At 40.4% G+C, this 26,374-nt stretch overlaps 1 protein-coding gene and 1 long non-coding RNA gene across 4 annotated transcripts in view; one reads left to right on the top strand and one right to left on the bottom strand.

Annotated features, from left to right (window-relative positions):
• Positions 1-26,374, top strand: part of HTR1F (5-hydroxytryptamine receptor 1F) — a 134,642-nt gene that overhangs the window by 26,741 nt on the left and 81,527 nt on the right. The window lies entirely within an intron of this gene.
• The window catches only part of LOC138061285 (uncharacterized), a 93,757-nt gene continuing 71,720 nt past the window's right edge, over positions 4,338-26,374 (bottom strand). The window contains exon 5 of the long non-coding RNA XR_011134959.1: positions 4,338-4,463. This is a non-coding gene — a long non-coding RNA (uncharacterized lncRNA). The remainder of the gene's footprint in view (positions 4,464-26,374) is intronic.

Below are 26,374 nucleotides of genomic sequence, written 5' to 3'. Positions count from 1 at the left end.
CTATTATTTTTAGTGCATATTGTATGCTCGGTACTTTTGAATATATCTTAAGTAGCAATTGCAAATATATATCATAAATTTCAATTCTATGATTTCTCCTTTTAGTCAATTCTAGTTTCCTTCCTTCTTGAAAGCACACATGCACACAAAATCTATAGAACAAACATACATTTCATTTGTACTCCATATCCCAGTCACTGAACAGACATTTCATAGCTAAGCTATATTTCTTTCTAAAACCAGTTCCTATTGAATCTTCTTAATGTATTTTACCTTTATAACAATTTATATGTAGTTATGCAATTCAGTTTGATGACAACCTTTTTTTAAAGTTGTAAATAAAATTTGCTAGCATCTTTTTTCTCAGCCTCAAAACATTAGTTTGAGCTCTCTGAGCAGCTTCTGAAAAATCTGCAGGCAGGAACTCTAAGTCATTGTCTGGCAGTTATTTACATGTCAAGTTATACGTTATTTGCAAGTTAAACTTGTTTGTTTTCCCCAACCTGCCAGCTCTACAGACTGCAGCTGACAATTAAGCAAAGTTCTTCTCATGCATAATTACCCCTAACGAAGAATCCTCTGGCCAAATTCATTCACTGACACCTGTATATTTTGTTTCATGTCAGCGTTTCTTGCACAGCCAGTGCAGACCGGAGCTTAACAAACAATTCTGATGTACAAAAGAGTATTGAATCTGTTTCACTGTCAGTACATTTCTCTACTGGGCCAGCGCACCAGAGAAAGGGGTTTTAACATCAGCTTTAGAAGCAGGCTAGTAGCTATGACTTTGAATGCACCTAAATAACATACCAAGTAGGCAACAATTTTGCATCAGAGTGGGAGATGTTAGGAAAGGTCTCTTCTCAGCAAAACTTTTGAAGAGCCTGGGACTGAGCGCTGCTGTTTTCACATTCATTTCACTCTGTCCTTTGCCGTATACTTGTAGCACCTTCACTTTACCCAGCCCCATGAAAAAAATTTTCCAAGACAAAGAATTTTTTAGGGCTTGGGAAGAGATAGTTAGACAATTAGTTTAAGATATAGTATGTATTTTGGTGCCTAAATGTCCCAACTTTGTTTTCCTCTGCTTTTGGTCTCAGGAAGGTAGAAAGTCTTATATGTGCATAGCTAAGTCAACAGCATGAGCTGAATGCAAGTGTGACTATTCTCTATTTAATACAATAAGCAGTTGTTTTACATTGAAAGCAACAAGCTGATCATTACCATTTGAAGAATGAAAAATATATTTTACAAATGTATTTTTACAAATACATTTTACCACGTTATTTGTTTTACGTGCAAACTAGCAGGCGAAGTGCCAAAGTGTATTTTAATTTGAAACACAGGCTGGAACTCCGTGACTGTCTCATTTCAGTATTCAAGTACACTTCAGTGGGAGAGAACTGATTTCCCTCCCCTCTTTGTTCATATAGAATAACATACACCTGTAACTGCAATCAATATCTACTGTTGTACCACTGTCTGCTTCTCATAATGATTAATACAAATCAAATTACACACTATTCTCATAGTAAGGAGGGACCCACATATGCCACTTTGATGGAAGACAACTACGCCACATGTAAGATTTGTGAGACACCTAGGTTGTAGCCGCTCACACAAAAAAGGCCAGTGATTCCTTTATGCCTGGGTGATTGCTTTCAGTGGCAGATGAAAGTGTCTTCCCTAGTTCTCCAGATGTATGGATTGTTCAGAGAATATCAAGGTAAAGATAATGGCAAATATTTCTCACTCCAGCCAGATCAATATCTTCAGACATAAAGATGAAGTGCTTTAAATATGTTTGCCCAAAGATTCTTTCAGCGTTACACCGATCCGTTAGAAGTGATATATGCTCTAGTACAAACAGCGCAGAACTTTATAAATACACTCTTTAGATGAAATTGTCAGCTAATAGCAAGTAATCCTAACATAGCAAATAGAAGATAGTTCAAAACAGATTGTTATTTACAGCTGTGCCAGATGGGAGAGCTTGAGAAATGTTTAGCTGCTCTTTAGTTAACACTTATTCTTCAACATCTTTGAATATTTTTAAGTTGGAGAGATTTTTTCCTCATCTCTGAATAAAATTTATCTATAAAATGTTTATGTTCCTGCTGTCATATATAATTATATGTGCCTGTAAATAAAAGACAAATTGCTTACAGAAAACTGTTACTGGAGCTCACATAGCAGAAACATTAAATATTAATAAATGAATATATCAATTTTAGTAGAGATTGAACTTTGTGAAAAACTTGTTATTCTTTGTAATACATTATTCGAACTTGGTATTTACACTGCACTACACATTTGGGGGCGGCAGTGCCATCTGTATGTCTAATTCTGAAAAACAATAACAAAACTTTTAAGGAGAGGATATTGAGGTGGTGGTGTTTTAATTCACTATTATCTTCATATTTGGAGAGTCGAAACCCAGTGTAGCTCTCTGCTGCTTTCTCCCACCCTTTTGCATCACCCTCTAAGAAATTTAAAATCATTAACAACTGTAATGTGATTGTAGCACAACAGCTGAAGTGATGGGGGAAGAGACAGTAGAGCACACTGAGCTGGACAAAGCTTCATGGCTTAACGCTGAAAAAAGCATAAGTTTTTCTAGAAAGACAAAAGCAAAACCAGTAAAATGTGATTGTAATGTCCTCATCAGACCTTTGGCAAACCACTAGATAGCTAGCTCATATGTGAGCAACAAGATATACTGTTTTACAAGCCTTTAATGATTTCGTTAACAGTATGCGTTACAGGTCACATAGCTGGTGAACATTTCTGGAAAGATATCCTTTTCTTTTTTTTTCCCCCTCCCCTCCAAAACAAGCATGCAGAATAAAGTAGCTGCAGTGTATAATTATCTTCTATTGCCCCTTGGATATGATTCAGCTCAGATCTGCAGTGAGACCTTTAGGGATGACAAGACTTCTGTCTGTGGCTATCCGCTAAGACTTCTAGCGGTGCTATCAATTAATTTTTGAGGTACACCCTCTGATCCACTGCAATTTTTAGAAATCTAATTTTCCCCAAACTGAAACAGCCATTGTTAGTCTGGGCTGGATTTGAAGCAGTAGTATAAAGAAGTATTAATTCCCTTCTTCCCCATTCACTACCGCATGGAGAAGGGACAAGAAGAAATACATGGAGAAAGGAAACTAGCTTGTCTTCTACTTCCAAGCAGTAAGAAGAGGAGGTACTGCAAAAGATGAGCATATAAACATTCTCCCCTCTTCACCTAATCACCCGCTTGCACAAGCCTACACCCTGCTTGCACACAAAACAGAGAGAAGGGAGGCAGAGAGAAGAAAGCCGCAAAGAGAGCGCTTCTAATTCGGGGAGAAGAGGTAGAATGCCCGTGGCTGGGCAGCTGGTGTGCACCCAGGATGCGGGCAGACAGCTCTCCTTTTGGACTCCATGGGCAAGATGACCCACGCTCAAACATCTTGGGGACAAACCCTCCAGAGCAGGCTCAGCCTAGGTCCCCTTGGCCACACCTGTAGGACCAGGGACTTCTGTTGGCCCTGAAGCCATGCAGCACAGTGCTTAGGGCTGACTTCCTTCCCTGAAGGCTCCTCTGGGGGAAAATGACATAGAACAGAGCTGAGAAGCAAGCTACCTACTAGGCAGCATGGATGATGGGAGGTCCAGTGCTCAAGTTTGCTCCATGGTCACCTTCTACTTAAGGAGCAACAGCAGGCTCAGCCTGCTATAGGATCCAGATCACATATGGTGCCCGAGACATGATTTTTCTGTGTAGCTTTATGGTTCATAAAGCCTGAAATAACAAGAGCATGGTGTCTCTGTCCATGAGAGCAGGGGGGTTAATGTGTAATGCTGAGGGCAACACAAGGCACACTGGGCCTGCTGGGGTCATGCTAGGAGTGCTCCAGGCACAGGGGCCATACCCAGAGCAAGTCATATCCTTCCTGTTATCCCCACCAAGCCCCTGAGTAACCTCTCCCATCGCTTTGGCTCCTCTTGGCCAGCTTGCCCCAGAAAGGAGGCCAGGAGCAAGCTAGTATGTGTGCAGCCAAAGAGACAGCGTCAGTGCACCATTTGCCTAAATGCTACCTCTTCTCCACTGCCTGCGGTCATGTCTTTGCACCCTCCTGCTTGGCTGCCATCTACGTCACCATGAAAGCCTCCACCTTTAAATGCACTGCTATGTAGTTCTTGCTGGTGTTGTCTGAGCTTCCGATATTCAAAGAGGAAGATAAGGCTTTTTTGTTGTTTTTAGATCCGCTATAACACATAAATACAGTGTATCAAGTACATAAATACAAGTCCTAAAGGTTTCATGTTGATGCACCGCAGTAGCTTACCTTTATCTCATGGCATCACCTTAAATATGAATTTTAGGCAGAACAGGACCTCCTAATTTCCACTGGCATTTTATGTAGTATGCCTTTTCTGCACAAGTTGTCACTGAAGAAATAGGCAGCTTGAATATATATCTAGGAACACCAGATAAAAACTTGGTTTAGTTTTTTATTGTACCAAGTAGTCCAGTTAAATAATAGACACTATTTTATTAGCTGTTAAATCACAGAGCCTACACGCTGTTTCTACTATTATGAGCTGGACTCCCAAATTGCAAGACTCCCAGTTATGGGGAAAGCAATGTTCTTTATACTTTTTCACTTCTAGTTTATCATGGGTGGGATGTGGCACTACTTCAGACATTTCTTGTATTTACCTATGGCTATTTTGTCTGTAGTTTGGCCTATGCTTGTCCTAATCTTCACATAGATAAGAAGAAATATAAATGGGGCTAATACTTCAAACTTGCAACCAAAAATCGTTGTGTTTGGTTGTTTTTACTTTCCTATCATACTAATAAAAGTGGTCTTTACCACTCTGGAAGAAGGTAAAGTCAGATATAAGTGTTCCAGCTGGAAGAATTTAAGATAAATAATTCTCTTGCTCTATTTTACAACTAGATTAGCTCTAATTTTAAGAACTTGGCATATCATACCAGACTACACAGTCTTTTTTGCAATAATAATAGTTTCAGCCAGTAAATGGTAGGAATGTCAACACCTTAGATCTATAGCCAAATGACTTTGACTTTTCCAGTCCCTTTTTGGCACTTCAGCAAATGAAGACGGAAATGAAAAACGGGGAACAAGAAAAAAAAAACCTCTTAGAGACCTCAAAGCCGAGTTTGTTCTCTTGTTCTCATTTAAAAATCAAACTTGAAAGACAATTAACCCATAATATGGTAGTTTCAAATGTGGCACAGTGCTATCCAAGTCCTGTGCATAGATCAAGAAAGGTCTATATGCTGTTATAGCACCCACTTGAGACATAGCCTAACTAAATAATGTGGATTCTGTATTTTCGTTTAACATACACTTTCAGAAAAGATGCATCAGTAAGGAATACACATCTTCCAGACTGTGGAAACTACAGCAATTAACACTATCTGAAGCCTTCTGAAATAAAGGAAAAACAAAAACAAACAAGAAAACAACCACATTCCTAAAAGATCTTATTTTTTCTAGTGGTTCCTGGTTGGCCAGGAGCACTCAGCACTCGCTGAGCACAAGTCTGTACTTTCTCCTGGCCAGAGCTCCAAAGGTCTACCCTAGCCTCAGCCACCTTCACAAACTCTCAGGTGTTCACCTCCTGCAGAAGGGGCCAGGCAAAGTACTTGCAAATAATACGAGCTACCTAGCACCTCCACTGCCAGGTGGGTTTTAAACTATACAGTTACGTGCGTTACTCTTGACAAATTGCCCCATCCCCATGTGCTAAGTAGAGGTTAAAAAAAAAAAAAAAGTTAGAAGATGAGGTTTGCCAAGTGGTTTTGTCAAGGAAGTTGCATCAATTGGTATCACTGCTTTAGGCAAGATTTGTCTCTCATAACTTTGATAACTATGTCTGAACAGGTCATCCTATTTTCTCTCCGTCAGCTAGGAGGAGAGTAAGACACAGGCTGCTATTCCTCTGACCTGTTTCAGACATTTTATTTTCAGGTGCAAATCACTGCACCCTAGAAGGGCTGTTGAATATAACAGGAATGCAGAAAACTAGTTTATAGATGTTTGCATTACAGATGTCTACATTTAACCAAATTAATCTCTTCCCTGGAATTTTACAGACCATACTGATGAGTTTAACAAGTAGAAACTGCATCTCTTCTGTAAAATGGGTGGATTAAACCCATTTAGAGTGATGCTACACCCAGTATTATGTTGGATCCTATCTCTTTATTGCTTAGCTTCCATGCTAATGAACAAATAGTCTTTATTACTATCATCCTTTCAAAAACCCTGAGAGAAGTTCTTCAGTCACTAAACAACTCCTGCTTTGCATTTCATTTCAGGTATTCCACTTCAGCGCTTTAGACATCAATTTTGTATGCAGCAAGTTGTTCTCTAGCTTTCTGTGAATCTGAATTTGTAATGCTTTTGTGTAATTCTTGGATTTTCAGATGAAGCCTTCTTCAAAAAGCTTTGTTTGACTGGTAACCTTAGCTGCATATCTCCTCTTAGAACCATGTCTCTACACTTAGGTGTCCCAGTGGTAGCAATTGTGCTGTTTAGTTGGTGCTATTTTTAATCATCAAAACACTTCACAAACATTGTCTCTAGAGATTGCACGGGTAATACTTTGGAGTATCATCTGTGCCTTTTACCACAGGAACACCGAGGCAAGTAAGTGGCATAAAGCTCCTGAAGGAGCAAAAGGTTACGGTTAGGTCTCACATTCCTGTACTGCCAGGTTCTGCCTGAACCTTTCTTTCCTTGCCAAGGCTCTGCTTTGGAGACTTAAGTCCAATGTAATAACGAACCATTTCCACCGCATTTTTAATTTATGTAGCTGTTGGTATGTTTTTTTGGCTGTTTTGTTTTTTGTGCATCTGGAGAAAAAGAAGAGCATCATCTATCTGCCTAGCCTTACCCTGTATCCTGTAACCTTTTCAGCATCACTTACAGTTCGATATTCCTTGAGAAAGTAGAGATTTGTATTCTGTCTCTGAAAGCTTATCAGATGTAGGCTTATGGGAGCTGTGCATTGTAGATTCTTGTAATTTGTCACTATCAGGGAATAACAGTGACCTTTGTCTGACTAGAAATGATCTACTCTAAAACACTAACTGGGAATAAATTCCAATCTTTCCAGTTAAATACAAGCTATGTTTTGCTCAGTGATGCCATTTGTACACCCAGCCCCTCTTTCCTTATAAAGAAGGGATTACCTGAAAAATAAATATTCTGGTTATCATCAAAACCAGAGAGTAATGGCAAGGATATTTTTACCACAAAGCTGCAGTAAAACTTTGAGATCATAATGTGCATATGGATACTTGGAGTGATTCTTTTTAAATGAGTGCTTTGTTTTTTAAAGCATCTACTTCAAAGATACGTTATTGATCAAGCGATGTCTGTATAATAGGAATCCATTCATCTTGTAGTATTTCTACTGTATTCAAAATTATATTTATTTCGACTTTTATACGTTTTGCCTACATAAAACAGTATTATAAGCTTTTGAGCACTTAAACTTTGTCCATCTTCAAGTATCTTATTTCTGCATAATCTGTTTTATTTGGAACATTAATCAAAAATAGTGGATATGGCAACCAAAGCCTTTTCAGGACTTGCCTGGTTGTTGTAACCAAGGTCACCAACCTGTGTGAACCATATTCTTAGTATTTCATTTCTGGGTAGCGTTTTAGTCTTCATTTGTGGCTTGGGAAGGTTTTGGGGGATGGCAGGTTATTTGATCAGTGAAAGAGAACTGTTCTTTTTGCTTAGATATGACCTTGCAGAACGGTGTCCAATATGAATGGAGCTGCTTGGTGTTACGGCCATACCAATAGGTAATAACACATTCTCATGAGAACTGAGAAGGTATTTTACAGCACAGGATATGGAGTTGTATGATTAGGGATCAATAACAAGAATTCTTGCTATTTCCATGGAAATTATCTACTGGAGGTGGCTAAAAGGAAGATCAGGATGTACTGGTCAATCAGATGATGGCTGTGAGCCATCAGTGTGATGACGTTGCGGGAAAAAAAAGACTATGACATCTTAAGATGCATAAGACAAAGCAGTTTTGGAAGAGAAAAAGAAGTCTTTGTGCTATTGAAAGGTTCTAGTGAGATATTATTTGGACTATTTCTTTTGGTCATTCACATTCTGGAAAAAATTAATGTAAACTAGAAAGGATACAGAAGAAGATTAGAAAGATGATTAAGGGAATGGATTATTCAACAAAGAGATTACAAGAGCTTGGTTCATTTTATCTCACCAAACAAAATTGAGAGGGTGCAAACAGGAAGGTGAGAGAAGAGCTGTTTCAAAGTAGACGTCGGTCAAAGCTCAAGTAGATGTAAATTGGTGGTGAATGAACTGAAATTGGAGGTCGGGGCAGGGAGACAAAAAAAGAAGTATCTTCATGCCCCTATCAGCATGAAACTCTGGATCAGCCTTCCAGAGAAAGTAGCTAGGACAGGGAGCACACACTGTTTTAAAAAAAGGGTTCAATCACTTTATGCAGGGAATTACATGCCTGCGAGAATTTCTACAGACAGAAAGTTAAGCCTGTGCTACAAGCTGTTGAACAGCAGGTGTGCTGGTATAGACAAGAAAGTTTACTTGCATTATATTTATACTGTACTAAACCTCTGTTTCAGTTTCTTTTGGTCACCTGTCAAGAGCTACAGGGGAATTCTTTTCACCTGGGTTACATCATTTGTCTCCCGAGTTTTTCTTCTCCTTCCTCTATATCGTGTCAGATTAAGGCTACAGTGTCTTTCAGCATTTAACTTTACTGCCACAACATTGGCCCCATCAGTTCGCTGCAGGTAGAGACAGGAGGGAAGCAGTACGTGCCAGCTTGCCTACCAGCATGCCGTTCTCAGTGCTAGGGCACCGATTCCTCTTCACTTGCTTCAGGCTAAGCCAAACCACCACAGCCCGAACCGAGAACAGCAGAAGACAAGCCAACAAAAAGACAATCCCTTACCTTTAGCATGAGGTGCAATTTTAGTACCTCTGAACATTTTGCTCATTAAATTACCTGCTATTGAAAGTAGTGAGGCAGTCATGAGACCCTTATCTGTCTATGGCTTTTGTTATTTTACTATATGGCCTGTGCTTACAACAGAGCATTATCAAGCAATTTGTACTGGACTGCTTGCAAACACAGAAAGTAGATGTTTTAAAGACCCTCTAAATCAGACACCAGCAGTCCAATAACCTCTTAACGCAGGAAATTGGTATAAGCCTTCCAAACTATTAATAACACTTAAAAGAAGTTTAATTCTGTAAACATATGTTGTACATATACAATTATTTGGTTTACGTGAGCGCTCTGAAACAGCCGTTTGAATTCTTCTGGAGCTGAGAGTATTTACCTTAGGAACATTTTTCAAGCTCTGCTTGAAATAGTTGGCAGCAAGCCTTACAGGGCTTACTCTACAAATTAGTCTGCTAAAACACAGTAAAATGCCCAAATCAATTTCCTAACACTGTTCCAGCCAACAGCCTATCTTTAACACCTCCACCTTAACCAGTAGTTCTAGATGACAATAGTAAACTCCACACTCTGGCCTGCTTGTACTTGATAACACAATCAAATACTTACTGTACAGTAGCTGTTCCAGAGGGTTTCTCCCTCCTCACTTGGAGGCTGCATGCTGGCTTTAGCACCTCCTCTGACTCAGCTGGGAAACCTCCCCTCCCCTCCCCTCCCCACCCAGCCCAGCCCCAACAGCTGGCTCCCAAAACCACCTGCCCTCACCTCATTGCCTCCCTTACACTCCCAACTCACTCCATCACCTTTCCTTGCACTCCCCCAACATTAAAAAGGATCAAACTGGCTCACCTGGGGCTGGCCCCACCCCATCATGTTCCTTATCCAAGCTAACCACCCTGGGCATGAGCAAAGGCATTCAGCACATTATTTTGTGATGCTATTAATCATTACAGTTGTTTTTACTCAGTAAAATGTGTTGCAAAATAGGTAGGCAGTAATGCTAGCTATTATCATGCGTTTCATCTGCAGTGACACGGCAATATGACCTACCTCCAGTTTTCCTGTCGTTCATTTATTGCGGACATCACAGCTGTGATTTTCAAGAGTGGCCTTGGTGGTTTGAACATGCCACTGACAAAAATAGTAAGTGAATCGTAAGTTCAGTGTCCTAGCCAGCTTTAAACATGAACTCATCCTCTGGTTATGTGTTCTGAGATCTAAGATCTCTACTTTTAATTTTGTGTGAACACAATACATGCTGAAAGACAGCAGGAAACTTCTAGGGATATATATGCAGGAGGTTTCCTTCCCAAAACAGGATCAAACCAGAAATGAAACCATCTTGCCATACAAATACAGCAGTGAACTCTGCACAAGGGCAGAATCAGCGTGTTGATTGAAAGCAGGCTAAAAAAAAAAAAAGCAGCTCTATCCCTCATTTAATAATAGCTTTTCATTACAATTTTTAAAAGTGTGGTCTCTTCTAGCCACGTATTACTTTTAAAGTGGTTTAAACCATGTAGTGGAAACTACAGGTCTGGTAGGTACAATATAAGCTATCAAGAACAATAGATAGATTATCAGAGGAAGGAGGAGAAAAACTCAGGAAACACACAAATCAAAATAGAAAGCAAAAAAGACCTATTTCATCATTTACATACGGTTGTAGTACATTACAGTTTCTCATAAATACCAGTCCCAGTACATCAGAGATTAGTTTTCTTCATAGAACAGTATGCTTAGAGGCAGTCACTCACCAGTCAGTATTAAGCAAGATCATAAAAGATGAAAAGTCATACAGGAGACAACTCTCTGGGATGAAAAAAGGTGTAACATCAGTTCTCCAAAGCATCTGTCTGCTTAATGGGTGGAATCACTGTCCTGTCTAAACTCCTCACAACCACCCTGCTAGGTGGGAAGGTATCAGCATCTGCACATAGTCTTTTGCAAACTGGAAAATGGGATACAAGACATGTAATGACTCTTGCAAGGTGCCACAGCTTTGCAGTTTTTTTCAGTAAAGTTGGAAATTGAACCATCTAATGCTTTAAGCACAAGACCAGCTTTCCCCTAAGGACAGCAGATGTCCTTGAAATAGTGAGCTACAGAGCACTTTCATGTTGTTCAAGAAGAGCTGGTTCGGGTCTATGAAGAAGACATTTTAAAACACTACTTTTTAATATTTTGCCGTTGGTGACACAGCTTCACGGCCCGTCTTCCTGTCTCCAGACTGCGCTGCCATAAAGCAAAATGCTGCTGCTTAGGTGGGCTTTTGGTACATTTCAGTCAGTCCAAAAGGCAACTACCTGCTTATAGGGAGCTGCAGTTCTTACAGATATACTCTTCCTCAGATATATAACCTGTTGTTCAGACTTCTCAGGAGTTTAGCAGCTGGGCTCTGAACAGTGGTTTTAAAAAAACTGCAGCAAGGATTTGGACTATGTTGCCTAATAGATCACCTGTTTTGTGTGTTGCTGGTCACATTTGACTTGAGATTACAAACTGCGTTCAAGCTTTGAAGGACCTTGAAGGAACTTGTGAGCTAGACCCCTTCAGCTCTAAATTGTGCTTTCCCTTCAATCAGTCACATCCTGGAGATCGCCACGGTCCCCACACACTGCAAGTGTGTTCCTGGTGCATTCTCATCAGAAGAAAAGAGGGATTTGGAAAATGAGGTAGGAGAATGAAGGATAAAATACCTACAGATCATAAATGATGGAAACAGTGAGGAAGGAGATGAAGCAGGATCTTTGTTAGGAGAATTAGAGCCACCAGCAGGCCTGGAGTAGCATTCAGCAAGTAAAGCCCAGGTAGAAAAGGCACCCTGAGCTGACAAGTGTCACAGCCCTGAGCCTGGGCAGCCAAACCCCTGGTGGGAAGGGGTTGCAAAGCCTGCTGTTGCACCAGGGTCCTGACAGTGAGCTTGACCTTCTCTGGACAGAAAGGCAGGTCAGGGAGAGCAAGGCAAGAGAGGGAACTAGTTACATATAGACATATGTTAGAATTGGATGAGAGGATGAAACAGTTTATTCAGAGAAGAATGAGAGGAGGGTTGAACAGCATGTGCATGAAAAAAAATGCTAATTATGAGAAAAAAACAGAATAAAGGGGAAGTAAAAGCATTCTAGTGTCAAAAAAACTGACTTGTTGGAAGAGGAACATCAGTCAGCAGGCTGGACTGTACACGGGGTGAGAAAGCAATGAGGAAGAGCAGGGCGAGAAATAATAATAACAAAGAGAAGCAGCAACTAGTGGGATAAATTTCAGTGAAAATAAACCTTAAAAGGCCAGAGATAGATATGCAAAAGTTCCTGTCATGTAGAGGTCTAACTGGGTGCTCAGGAGAGCAGGGAGCTCACATAGGCAAAATCTGAAATCAAATAGGGATTTGGTGTGTTGTCCAAGAGCTGCAGAAACCTGATCCTAAAGAAAGAAATAGCCTTATACTAATTTCTTCTCATCACACCTTGAAAGCTTCAGAGAAACTCAGGAAGGAATATTTTAAAGTCATGATAGAAGTAAACACTCATATCATTAAAAGGTGGCACTTTTAAACAGATGTCACTTCAGTTTCTTCTGACTTGGTAAATCCAAGGAACGGTGTGAAATGGAACATAGCGTGCTAGAGAGGAAGAGCTCTTTGCTCATAGATCATTTAAACCAGGAACTTCTTCCAAAACGTAAAGCCACTTCAATATTATGTGGTCCCAGTCACTCAGAAGGGTGCCAGCAATGAGGGACCTTTCTATTAATAGCTATCCCTCCAGACTATGCAAATACCTGAAACTTGAAGCATTTATTTATGCTTTTGTATTTTACAATGATAAGAAACAAGAGCCCTCCCCGGTTTGTAGGTCTTAGGCAATGAAATTCTTCCAGTTTTGTAAGGAGATCTAAAAATCTCTCCTGTGGATGCTCTAGTGAACCTGCAGAGCAGAGTAACAAATGCTGGAACTCACTCACAGCTGTGTAATCTTATTGACTCCTGAAGAAAAATGACACATACAATGGAGATCAAAAGTACTTAGAGAAAGAGGCTCACATCCCTAGAGACAAATGAACAGCAGAAGAAATGCTCTGAGGCATGAAACAGCTGAAAGTACAACTACAAAAACTATACCATGGCAAAGTCTGACAGAGTTTGGTTTTTGGCATTAACAAAGAGGTTAAACAGTCAAAAGGAATCTTGTTAAACAGCTGCTCCTTGTGTTTTCTGCTGTTGCATCCAAATGTTCATTAAATTCTGTTCTTTCCTGAGTTAGTTTTCAAGTTGCAATATCATTTCACCTTCGCGCTCAGCATCTTGCGTCTCCCTTTGTTCACCCAGAAGCAACTCTGTTTTTATCGGTGCATCACTCCTTTGCTTATATGCATGTACATATATATTATATATGTTATAGTCCTTTACACATTTTCTTCATGATCTATAGTAGCTAGATACCTCTTTAACACAGTACTGCTATTCTTGCGAAAGATGATGATCAGTATCCAGACATTTGAAGACACACAACATAAAAGTATTAAAGTAAACCCCTCAGAACAAAAGCTCCCTCTAAAAGAAAAACCCAGCTGTGTTTTCTCTTCTGCTAAAAAATCTCTGGAGAAAAAGAGGCTGCAGTGTGCTCAAGACCTTAGAGGTGGCTGAGTCCTTTAAGCAGATATCAGAGCGCTTCCTATGACCATAATAGAAAGCTGTAGCTCGTACTGTGCTCAGTTTCTGAGAGGTCATGCTTTGAGTCAGGGTATACTCTGAAGAGAGAAAGGAGAAGCCCTAGGAAATTGCATCTGGCTTTTGTCTCTTCCCGCACACTTTTCTCCCACGCTGTTCCCTCTTCTGCTCATTTCTTCTCTCCCTGCTCCTATCACCCTCCCTGGAAAGCTCTGCTCTTACTGGCAGCATCCGGCATTCACCCCTGCTTGTACCTACCCTCCTCCCAGTCCTTCCTGTGCAGCTGGAGCCAGGTCCTTTTTCTATTTTATCAACAACCCTTTCCTTACCCTGCCGTGCAAGCCTCTTAAGAGACAACAATAAACTAACTATTCCACACCCATTTCCAAGCTCCTTAACCGTAATCCTAGCCTGAAGTGCAGCCTAAACCAGAGTTCAGTGACATCTCCATCCTGCAAAAGCATCAATATACCAGTGACTTCTGTCAGTAGGAGTCCTAAAGGTCTTGTAGGATCCAGCACTAAATCTTAGTCTTCAGATCAGCATCAGCTTTAGGCGTGTGCTAAGTTGGCAGTAAAACTTACAGCTCAGCTTCCAAGTCGGCCAGGGCCGGGGCCCTGGAAATCCCAGGGTCATGATGCACAGAGAGTCACTGGCCTCGCTCCCATTTCCCACACAACAAGCAGGGCAGCAAGTAGGACCCTCCCACCCCACCTTCCTCCCTCACAGCACTACCCTTACCCTCTGCCTCCCTCTCCCATATCTGGACCACACCTGACCCTCATCCCTGAGACTGAAGATTTCAACTTTGCCTACCCTACTGACAAGCCTTGAGTCAATTCTGTCTCCAGTGTTACTATCTTTAGTACTAACCATGGTCTAAACCACTGCAGAGACTCTTCCCACGGCATAAACACTGCCTGGCACTAGCCTTCCTCCAGCTACATGGGTCTTGTGGTACTTAGGAATAAATCCAGTTCCTCAGGCTCTTTAGACATGAACCATAAATCAAATGCCAGCATTAGCCATATGCTCAGCATCATGCACAGCAGTCCATGGCTAATCATAAGCCATTCGTCTCAGGGTTCACCATTCCCCACCCAAACTCTTATCCGACAGATTCCAGCAGTAAATCCCTCTCTTTAACCTTGGCTTTTCTCGTCTATTAAACATAATCCTAATCCTCAACGTAGGTTTGTCCATTCCCCAGCAATCCATGCCTCTCCCAGTGTTTACCAGAATGAATTGATTCAGCCAGCAGCAACTTTCATTACTATGGGCTTTGCTGGATCTAACAATAATACAGGCCTTTCTGATCCTCCTGTCGGCACCTTAATCCTAGCCCTAGTGCAAACCTTTAGCGTTAGCAACAATTTAGCAGTCGTTGCCTGTCCAAGAATTAACGATGAGGCATTTGCTTTAATAAGAATACCCCTTATCCTTCAGTTCAGGGCCTTGCAAGAATCAGCAGTAAAACTTTGTCTTCCTATCTCAGACAGCAATTGCAGAGCCAGCCCTAATCTCAGCATTGTCTGGAGGTCTATTTCTATTCCAGTAACCATTAATCATTTCTAAATTAATTTGGGGAAGAGGGGCAGTGTCCCTGTGAGTACTGATATAAATCATGTCCATGTAGACTTAGCAGGACACTACAAAAACCTACCTGTCCAGATGCTGAGCTCTCTACCTTCCTGAGTGGGAACCTATATTTGCCCCAAATCAATCACTTACCACTGCCAGAACGACTGTACATCCTGGCCCTTCAGGCTTTGAAAAAATCCACCAAAAAATAACGCTTTGCAACGTGACCTCACCGCAGATATACATAACTGTTTGCCATTGACCATATTCAAAAATATTTCTCCTCCTCCGTCCTCCTCCTCACCTCATTGCCCTTCAGGAACCCAACAATAGATTTTGCTCTGCAGTTCTTCAGCTCCCACGCCTTAACCTTAAGCCCAGCCATGAGTGTAGCCCGAAACATAATGTAGTGATCCATGCCTGTCACAGTATTAGCCAAAGATAGTCATTCCTAGCAGCACCAGCCCTCATCCATGCAAAATTCAACAATAAACTTTTTATTCGTTTCTATCACAAATGTAAACAAAATCCAGAACATTTTCAGTAATACCTACTTTCCCTAAAAGTCACTCCACTAGGCAAAGCTCTTAGTCTAGCAACTACCACCCAGACAGAACTAAGAAGAAGAAATCTTCCCTTTTCTGCCATCTCATCCTAGTTCTGCTGATGTCACAGAATACAGTACTGAACCTCTTTCTCAAACCATAATCCTAGCCCAAACTCATTCCAGAACCTTATGCTTAAACAATAACCTTTAAGTGTCCCCAAACTTATCACAGGCAATTTGCTCCTGCTAGCTGTAGCCCTCTTCCTGGCCACGCATTTTGGACCTCACATGATCCAAAGGAAACAGCTTGCTCTTCAGATCTTCTCACATAGAACTCTCAAACTAACCCGAACCTTAATCTTTGCCCTAGAACCAACTGTGTCACCTCCCCTCGGCATTGCCTATGCAATACCTAGGCAGGACGTTTGTCCTAAAGCCCATCTTACCCCAATCTCTAACCCTAATATCTTCAGAGCCAGCTTTTGGCTCTTCTTAGCACTTACAGACGTTGTATTTCCAACCAAAACTCTCCTCTTTAGCCCCAGGCACATCACTCCTTACCCTAATACCAGCCTTACCAGAGACCATTGCCAGCCTCAGAAAGAACCATGGTTTCTGCCCACTCCACCTCTCTTCTGCTCACAAGGGACCTGCAACATCAATTAGGCACTCGACTTCTTGAAGTACGTGATGGCACCCCCTGACTTGTACTTGCAGGAGTCAGTGGCTTCAGCTAAACTCAGATTTGGTAATGGATAAGTTGAAGCTAGCATTTTGGACAACAGGGACTGACAAGTTCCGTCTCTTGCTGGCCCTACAGGGCCTGTAGGGGAGGAGTTGGGAGGGCAAGGTGAAGCTCTGCTGCTCAGTTCTAGTCCTTTTACAGCCTGTGCAGCTCCATCCTGTGGCACAGCATTACAAAACAGGCTCAGAAACTAAGCTCTTCGGCCCCTGCAGATCTGAATCCTCACCATGAACCTACCCCTCACATACCACTTCCTGTGTCATAATTAAGCAAAAATCATTTCCCTCTGCTAACTCCAGCCTCATCCTAACCTAAGCAGCCTTGAAGGATTCACGAGTAAGCCTAGCTGCTCGGTCCCAGTGTCTCAAATGCTGACCCTAAAATCTGCTGTAATTCTCATCTTAGCTATACCTCCCATGCCTTCATCAGACTTAATAACAAGCCCTCCACCACTGACAGCGCCAGTCCTTATCTCACCTATAAAGTTTGCTCTGCAGCCTGAAGTTCCCCAAAATCTAACCAAAACCTGAACCTTTCCTTAACCCATAATCTCTTTTTGTCTCAAACTAACCACAGGTTGTTCTGAACCTGCTGAAAGCAGCCCTCATCTTAGTCTGCAAAGATCCAGCAACATGACATTTTTCTCCAGCTCTTTCTCCTTTGACCTCCAGCCTAATGTTGAACATCAGCTTCAGGCATTGATCCCATCTTAACAAAATATTAACGACACGTCATTCAGGGGCTCCTCCATGCAATGGAGACTGGGGCGGTGCTGAGAGTCAGGGATGGAAAAACACTATCCTAGTCTTCAGAGTGAGGAGCCCCTGATATAAGAAGCGTATGCCAGTACACTGACTTTAATACATCCTGGCCACTAGATTTTCTTCTCCTTCAGCTTGTCCCTCAGCGACTGTCTATGTATGTCAGCCCTTTGGCTCTTCTACAAATTGAAGAGCCATTTAGCATCTTCAGCTTCCAAAGCAGCAAATAGGCTTCAGCTCAAGCTCTGACTTGTTTTGATTTGTGTATTGGGTTTTTTTTTTTTCCAGAGGAATTTCTAAGGATCGTCTGTTGTCTAGTGCTGACTCTGATAACGCTTAACAATCTTGACAAACCACTGTGTTCAGGGGTCTCCCATTGCTGCATTGGTGCGCTCTCTTTGTCATGCCTCTTGCCCTGGCAAAGTAGCTCAAGAAGAACAAGCTCATTGGTTTAGGGGAAGGTCTTGGTTCCTCTCACTCTTTTCTAGGCGAATAAGCAAGAGCCAAATTTGGCTGATCTGCTCTGTGAAACAGTCCCCACAAGCAGACCAGGTGCTGTCAGAGAGAGAGATGACAACACTGCTAGGAGCAATCCCAGAGCAGTCCCAGTCTTCAAAGGAAAGACCCCATGGCTAGCATCAAATCTCCCTTGCATAACATGAGGTAAGGTAAGGATACAGTGACTATCAAGTCACACATTTCTGAAAACACAGAGCCAGTTGTCCAAGCTTTGACACGTGCCATATTGGCTGAAACAGGTTTCAAACAACAAGGCCCATCTTCAAATGCTGGAACCATTCCTTTTAAATTTCTCCGCTTACGGGGTTTGCTATTGTAAGACTGTCGACCTGAAATGTGACAGATAAAGGGGAAAAGCAGTGCTGCATTAGGATTCTCCTTTTGACTAGCCAGGTTTGCAGTCTTTCCTTAACTCTTCATTTGGGGAAATATGACATTTGGTCAAACGTTATTACTTCTGGCCTAAGTATTCTGTAGCATGCTCCAATCTTTGGAAACTATTTTAAGGATGGGAGAAGGTTTTCCAGAAAGGGAAACATTACTCATGATTGACAAGTAAACAGTTGTGTCTTCAGAAGCCAAGGAGGAGGATATGAGCCTGAGATTTAAGAGAGGAAAATAATGAGATGCAACACTTCTTCGCCTTTTCATTATATATCCAGTTTTCCTAAAGATGTTTTTCTCTGTTTGGAGTCTGAATACGAAACTGTGAGATGGTCTGCATGTTGCCCTGTTTTCTCACAGCTTTTATCAGAAATTTTGCAGCATCAAGTCTTGGCTTCAAATTCTTGAACTGTCTGTAAATGACAGTGGAAAATTTACGGAGGAGTGAGTGCAAAAGAATTCTCATAAAAACGTAAAAGAAAATATTCCTTTCCTCCTAAACAATATGCTTTATAGGCACTTAGTTTTTTCAGTATAAAATTGATGCAGCCAATCTTCTGCATGAACACTGTGTTCTTAAAATCAATTGCATTTTTCTATTTAAAAATCTTCAGATTCTGAAAACTGATTTTCTAGCTACCTGTACATTCCTGCAGTTTGCAATTCAAAAGAACACTGATGACAATGAAAAATTTGTTTTCTGTGTGCTGGAAAGGAGTGTGGAATCCTGTTTCAATTATGGTTAAACAGATTTGCCTAGCTTAACCTCCTCCACTGAAAATGTATGCCTCATTCAAGCCTCTTGTCCTTTTTGACCTATCCTTACTTACCTGATGTTTTACTCATTAATAATGTATGTCAGAAATGGCCATGTCATTAGTGTTGTTTGTTTTCCTTTGGAGAACAGTTACCACCTTGTGAGAAATTGCATGGATTCTTCCATTAACAAATCAACAGATTTACTCTTTTCTTTAAGAAATAAAGTGTTTAATTCTTACTGCCTATAGTGGGGAGCTTCTTCAAGAGAGATGTTTAAATATAGTAAGTTCTAGGTCCTAAAATTTTCTAACAAGGTAACAGTACTTCTGTAGATCTTGTAGTCTGATCAGTCTGCCTCTTCTCTCTTTCCTTCTTGCTAGATGCTTAGTTTCTCAGAGGTATTATTTATGGTAAATTAGTGAGATATAGCTTGAAATTCCCAACTTTTCTGTAACATACATCTGTTCCACAGAACTGGTAAGTTTACCCTAAAATGTTCAGCAGCAAATGGTCAACCCGAGCCTTAGAATTATAGATTGGAATGACTCATTAATTCACGATGGATTAGCTTTGTGCAGTCAACTCTTTCCTATATTAAGCAACTCTGAAGGAAAAGGTGCATGGCCACAGGGGAGGGTAGGGATTTAGTTTCTTTTTTTCGAGAGGAGTGCATAGGTGCCTGTCCAGCAATCTCGCTCTCACCAGTGAGCCCAGCACAGCAGTAGGAACACCACCAATTTCTGTGCTATTCACTGTTACTTGCATGAGGATCTGCTGATGTGGATCCAGCTGCCACGCCAGAGTCCTAATCTGGAAGTCTGGGGTTAACTAACTGAGTTATACTTCATATACAGAAGACTCGGGGAACTTTCCATATATAGCAAGTTTGACACTGTTGTCGTTACAGGAAAAGGAGAACCAATCGTACTCTGAAAACATGTATTTAATTGTAAGTCCTACATGAATTCTAAGCCATGGGAACATTTTTACCAATCTGGCTTAGTTTAGGCAAAGATTTTCAATTACCATAGCAATCTTCCCTGCTTATCTATTGTCTTCTATTCCATATTAGTATATGGTTTTGTATGCAGTGAAGTAAACCTACCCTTCTTCACTGTGGGAAAAACCTTCAGTATAATCAGGTAATAAATCCCTTGCTCTGTCATTCACTTTTTCTTGGAATTTGCTAGGAGAGGCTCAAATATGCATAGGTATCCCCTGTGCTCTAGGAAGGAAAACAATTTCTCTAGAGAGGCTCATACATCCAGCTAATCTGACAGCTTTGAGTGTGTTTATTTAAACAGAGAGAAATTGGATGGGGTGCAATTGATCATCCTTAATATTAAAAAGGTATCTAGTATCTGATCCATAGTGAAAGAGTAAATAGGACAATTTCAAGTCTTTCCACAGAGAACTGGTAACAGATAGCTCAGCTGTCACGGGTGAGGTGGTCCACAGGCACTGGAGCAAATGGGAAATATTGTAGTTTTTACTCACAGCAAAAGGCTAGCCTTCAAGAATCTGCCACCTGTAGTTGGAGGATGGAGGGATGAATGTTTGTGTCTAGCTGAGAATAAATAATAGCAGCAATGGTCTATGACTTGCGTTGGAATATAGCAATTACCCTGCTGAATCAGCTTTTGTATCTCAGCTTTTATGTAAAACAGGCAGAAGCTGGCCACTCTAGATTGGAGAAGGATAAGGAATTGGAGAAGGATAAGGAAGAAGGCTTTTTTTTATATTTGGCACTAGAAATTGAACTGCATGTTTTTTGAGCTCTAATACATCCTCTTTTAAACTGAATCATACTATGAGGCACTGGCATTTTTACTGGATGGAAAACCTGAGCGTGTTTTAGTACATGGCTAGGCTAAAAGCCTTGGAAAGATTGTCCTTTTAATTCATTTTAACCCAGGCAAAATCCAGACATCTTCACTTAAATCTGTAATTTCTCTGTTACTTCTCAATTACTTCTCAGTGTAAAACAAAGACACTATCTTTTAGAGAGAAACAAACACAGTTTTGTGCAGTTTTCAGAACAAAAGTAACCAATGCACAAAACTTTCAAAATTCCCTGGCTTAAATAGCATCTTCATAAAAGAAGTCCTAGTTTTTCCCTATATAATTACAAACTTCTCTACAATATTCTCAAATGCATCAACAAGGAAGCACCATTTGCATAGAGAGTTAAAAAGTGATTTGTCACTGCATATAAAAAGGATGCACTTGTAAGGTCAGACAGGCTTGTAGCTAATTTTGCTAAACAGCTGCAGTTATTGGGTATAGCTTCACTTCGCAGTCCTGAAACAAACGGTAATTCAGCAGAATGGAGAGCAGTTCTTTGCACGTCATCATTAAACAAGTCTGTTTGAAAGAGGAGAAGGTACCTTTGACAATTGTATTCTTTGAAGCTGTACCCATCAGAGCCCCAAAATCACCAGTCAATTTTGGAAATATTGAGTATAACTCAAGATTCTTTGATCACCTAAGCCGTATCTTTCTTTTACAACAGGACTTGCCCTAACAAATATGCACTTTGTGTTAATCTGTGTGAGGTGCGGTGATGGTTCGTTCTGGTATATTCTTGCAACTTTGAGAAAACTCTGCTGAGAAACTGATTTGGCTGAGGGGCAGCTTTCACGCTAGTCGCATGCTGCTCAGGTATTCCTCCCTATTTCTCCCTGGCAGCCACTCGCTCCATTTTCCTGCAGTGCCAACCCAGCATTGCTGTCAAAACGGATCAAGGAATGATGGAAAATTTCTAGGCCTAGAGTGGCTGAAGCCATTTATCCTCAAAAAAACCTTCCAAATAGAGTGATCCCAATTAGTGAAAGATAATAGAAACATTTCCCAAGACCAATTGTGTTAGGTCTATAGGGTCTCTTTCTGCCTCCTCTGGAAAACAAATATAATCATCAATGCCTTTAGCTGGCCCTAACTCTGCCTATTTCTATTTCTGAGCCCCATACAGGAAACTTTCCCCACAAGCTATCTGGACAGCAGCACCTACATGGGGAAGGAGGAGGTAAAGAATCTGAGCAGGTTTCTGTATGCCACTGCAGTGCCCAGTACCCCAAACTCTGATAGTAAAGATGAACTAACACAAAAGTTGTCTGCCTGCAGATCAGTTGCCAAGCCACCGATAAAAGTTTGCAGCAAGATTTCCTTTCCTTTTCCAAGAAGTGTCTCTAAATAAAGCCCAGCGTTGCTAACAACTATACATTAAAAGAGAGGCACCATTCCAGGAAAGTTTGAGCTATACGACCTCTTCAGTTAAACGGTATTATGCAGGACTCATTCTGTCTGCTTTAAAGGCATGCCTTATTGATAAGTAAGACATTGCTCAGCTGGAGAGAGAGCCCGTAAATCTACTGTAGCTTTTACACCAATCAAGAAATGACACATAAATAAAACCTTGGCCCTCTCCTCAGGAACAGCTTCTTGTCAATTAATCGCTGGTTTCCCTTACTGGAAGTGCTCTGAGGGAGTAAGTAAATGACCAAAGAAAATCTAAGTCATTTTAGTAATTCTGCTTTCATAGCAGAGATATTCGCATATATCAAGAATTCAGATGACTGAGAATCAGAATGTTACATCAACAACTCTGCTTAACATAACTGAAACTTTTCATTTAAATTTGAGGAGATTGAGGCATTTAATCCTTTCCCTTACTAAAACCACAGGCTTCTTTCTAGATGACCTAGAGATAAAAACATATTCTTCAGTCAGAATGAAAGCCCCAAATTTGGTATGGTAGGGACACACAGAGGAGTTGAACTTTGCTTACAACATTGTTGATAGGTTGACAAGGACGTAAGTTTACTACGTGGTTTTTCTTTACTTTTATCAATTAAGGTAGAATTTTAAAATCATCCTTTCTCCGTAAAAATGAAGTTAAAGCTCTTCCTCAGTCTTAATCAAGATGCTGTCTTTACCAGTTTCCTGATCTGTCAAGGTTGGATAGAAAGTCCTGAAAATTGTGAAAAAACTGTGTGGTATTCATTAGATGCCTGAAGATAGTTAAATTCCTTCTGACTTAGCCTGGCCATTTTTTGAAACTGCCGAGTCACCTTTTCGTATTGTTGCAAGGCTTGAAGAAGGTAGGCTTTGAAAGAAAGGAATTGGTTTTAAGAGCAGATGAAGTGGCACTTATGTTAACTTCTCTGCTCTGTTTATCTAATTTACTGAGGAACGATGCAACCAAAGAACTAAAATGCTGACTACTTGGCCTTGCTGATTTTGTTAGATTTCCACCCATCGTTAGATTTCCACCCTCGTTAGATTTCCACCCATCAAAGAATGCAACTGCTAATATAAAGCATCCTTCTTGAGTAGTTCACAGACTCATATGGCAGCTTTTAAGCCTTTTATTATATAACATTTGTCTTTACGAGAGAAAGTTCTCTCAGTCCCGGTTAATAAGTACCTGGAACCCTAAATTGTTATAAATGTATATCCATTACTTTGTGTTTCATAATTGATTCATCCTGAGGCAAAACAAGGGGAAACGCAGGCTGACATAATTTTGTTCTAGTGCTACTTAAGTTTTGTAATTCTTTAAACATATTAGTTAAATTGCTACTCGTTGTTGACATTAGGTAACAGTAATGTCTGCAGATGTTTAGGACTTGTATGTTACCCTCACTATCTCCACATTCACACTGTTATGGTAGATGTGAAGATACAATGACAGTGTGCAGAAGTTTACAGTCTAAAAAAACAATAAACATTTTGTGGAGAAAAATCAAATTCAAAAGTTATAATTTGGGGATTTTTTTGAGTTTAGAAATGATTCCTATTTACAATTTCTCCTTCTCTTGTGCCTAGATTTGTGTAGTCGACATGGTAGAAATGGATCATCAGGACTAGTGTATGGTAGGAAAGTTAGTCCTTCAGCCTGTTTAAAAAAGAACAAATTTTCTCTTGTGGTAAGATGATGACAGATGTGGCACTCAGGCTAGCTTCCTGGAGCGGTGGAGGTAGAAGCAGAGCATCCAGGCAGTCTGAGTCAAGACAGGTGGGGCAATCTTGTCTTTCTGCTCCTCCTGCCAATCCCTGCTTTAAATCCGCATCTGCAATTAGTGATGACATGGTCTAATCCTCTTCATACAAGCTATCTGAGGATTGGTACTTCACATGGGAAATAGAAGGGGAAGAAAAACTCAGATGGAACAAAATTCATTCTTTCTCACAAAATCATTCAGGAACAAAGAAGGAACTAAAAAAAACAGAAAATGTACTGTGTAGGAAGGTTTGTTTTGAACTAAATATCTTCAGAAAAACAAGTGGGTTTTCAATTAATTGCTATTCTTTTATGGGCTTGAGATCTTGTTTGAGAGTGCAATTTTTATGCCTGCAAAATCAATTGCATACAAAAGCAGTGGTGCCTCTGAGCTGATACTATTCTCTTTAGGTAGTAAAAGAAACAGTGGCAATCATCAGATTTGCTTCCGCAATTCCATGGTGTCCTAAAAACTGTCAGCAAAAAATTACTCACAAAGGAGACCATTCTACCTATTTAACCCTTCACTTGCTGTTAATGGTTCATCTTGCCACCTTCTTTCTCACCATCAGATCTCAAAGGTTTCATTTAAATTCAAGGCAATTAACATTTGAAAGAGATCACTGATTTAAACACGGCTGATATCATGTAACACTGCATCCTCAGCTTCAAGCTCAGAAACACTTTTTGTGGTCCAGATAGATTTCTTTAATCATTATTACTATTATGCCTATACAAAGTAAACATATTTTGAAAATATTTCTTTTTCCTTCATTTAAGGCCGGAAGTTTATGACATTTGAACATAGGCTCTTCTTTCCTATTCTATGCATTCACCCTCTGGCCATTGTCAACCCCTGAAGTGAGAATAATGATTTCTTCTTTAATATTCCGTCAGTGTGCTGTCATTATTATGAACTTTTTCTTCTCCTCCAAGGCAGTTTTGTAAGTTATTTTTAAAAAGCTATGCCACATGCATGTTTGAGGTTTATAAGGACTGTAATGATCCATCATTTTCTGGCACTTTCAATGCATTTGCTATAAATTAAAAGAAAAAGAGAATTCTCAACCAACTAAGAACATCCAGCCATTCTGGAAAGTATTATCTATTTCAAACTGCTTGCCCCTTTTTGTAAACAAGCTCAGCTCAAGATCACAGATTGATATCTGTTTGCCTTTGCACTAAGGCTGTCATTTTCTTTTTGCCACTTCCAGTTCCTGCTGGCTTTTGAGAAGACAAAAAGCTTGTGTGCAACTCTGAACCTGGGTCTTCTGGACTATAGCGAATGGTGCTGCCAGTTGAGCTTTTGCAACAGCTGTCAGATTCATGTAAAGTTTATTTTTTTCCCATAATTATCTTAGCACAAGATACCACTTAAAAAGTCTTATTGAGCATCCTCCACACAGTAAGGAAATCACTTTTAGTCTTGCCATGGAATTATTGCAGATGCTATTTTTAACAGCAAAGAAACATGCCTTTGTATTCCACACATTTCAAAGGACTTTATCCATTGTTTTGTACAAGACAAGAGTCCTCATAATATCAATGTTTTTGCTAAGAAAAAGAGGAGGAGGAACTGATAATTTTACTTTTTGGTTATTAGCAGGCTTAAACCTGAGTTTATAAATATTCAAACATGAAGTGAGAGAAGTCTCAGGCCTCAGAAGGTGTGGAAGTAAGGAATATGCTTCAGAGGTGGAAGCAGGTGCAGAAATACTTCTGCTGCAACTATCTAAAGTTGCTGCCATGCATAAATAGAGATTATTGGAATTCTGAGCACATGGGAAATGATTTTATGTTGAGTAAGAAGAGGTTTAGGTTATAGTTAGAAATATTAGCTCCCAATATGAACAAGACAAACCTGTTCACCTGTTAAAACCTTGGCTTCTGTTTATTAAACAACAAAACTGCAAGTTCATAGGATTTTGGCATGGAGGATTTTTGGCGTGGAGGGTTTTTTCTCTGTGCCCAGCGAAGTCCTGCCAGAACAAAAAATACCTTAGTTGTAAATTACCTATCAATGGTTCCCAAAGTCATTATTTAAGCAGTTCTGTAACGACTTCCTCTCTGTTCTCAGTTTATAGGAATCACTATTCCAGAAATAGCCTTAGTTACTGATTGACTACTACCTATTTTATTGACTGTTTGTGGAAAGCTAAAAGAAATCACATCCAGGATGAATTTCACCTGCTGGCTAGGCTGGATTCTCCTTGAAGATGTTCATTCAGTGAATGTGCCCTGCACTACAGCAAATGTGCTTACCCACTAGGTCCTTATCCCAGGATACTTCCTTTCTAATTAAGTTGAAAATGATGGGCAGTAAAAAAGTTATATCCACACTACTATATCAGCCAAGTTTCCCTCATCCACACCTCCCGTGCAGACAAAGTCTTACAAAGCGCTTGCA

This window comes from Struthio camelus, chromosome 1 (assembly GCF_040807025.1).
Source record: "Struthio camelus isolate bStrCam1 chromosome 1, bStrCam1.hap1, whole genome shotgun sequence".
Classification (NCBI taxonomy): Eukaryota; Metazoa; Chordata; class Aves; order Struthioniformes; family Struthionidae; genus Struthio; species Struthio camelus.
This window is presented reverse-complemented; position numbering and strand designations above follow the sequence as displayed.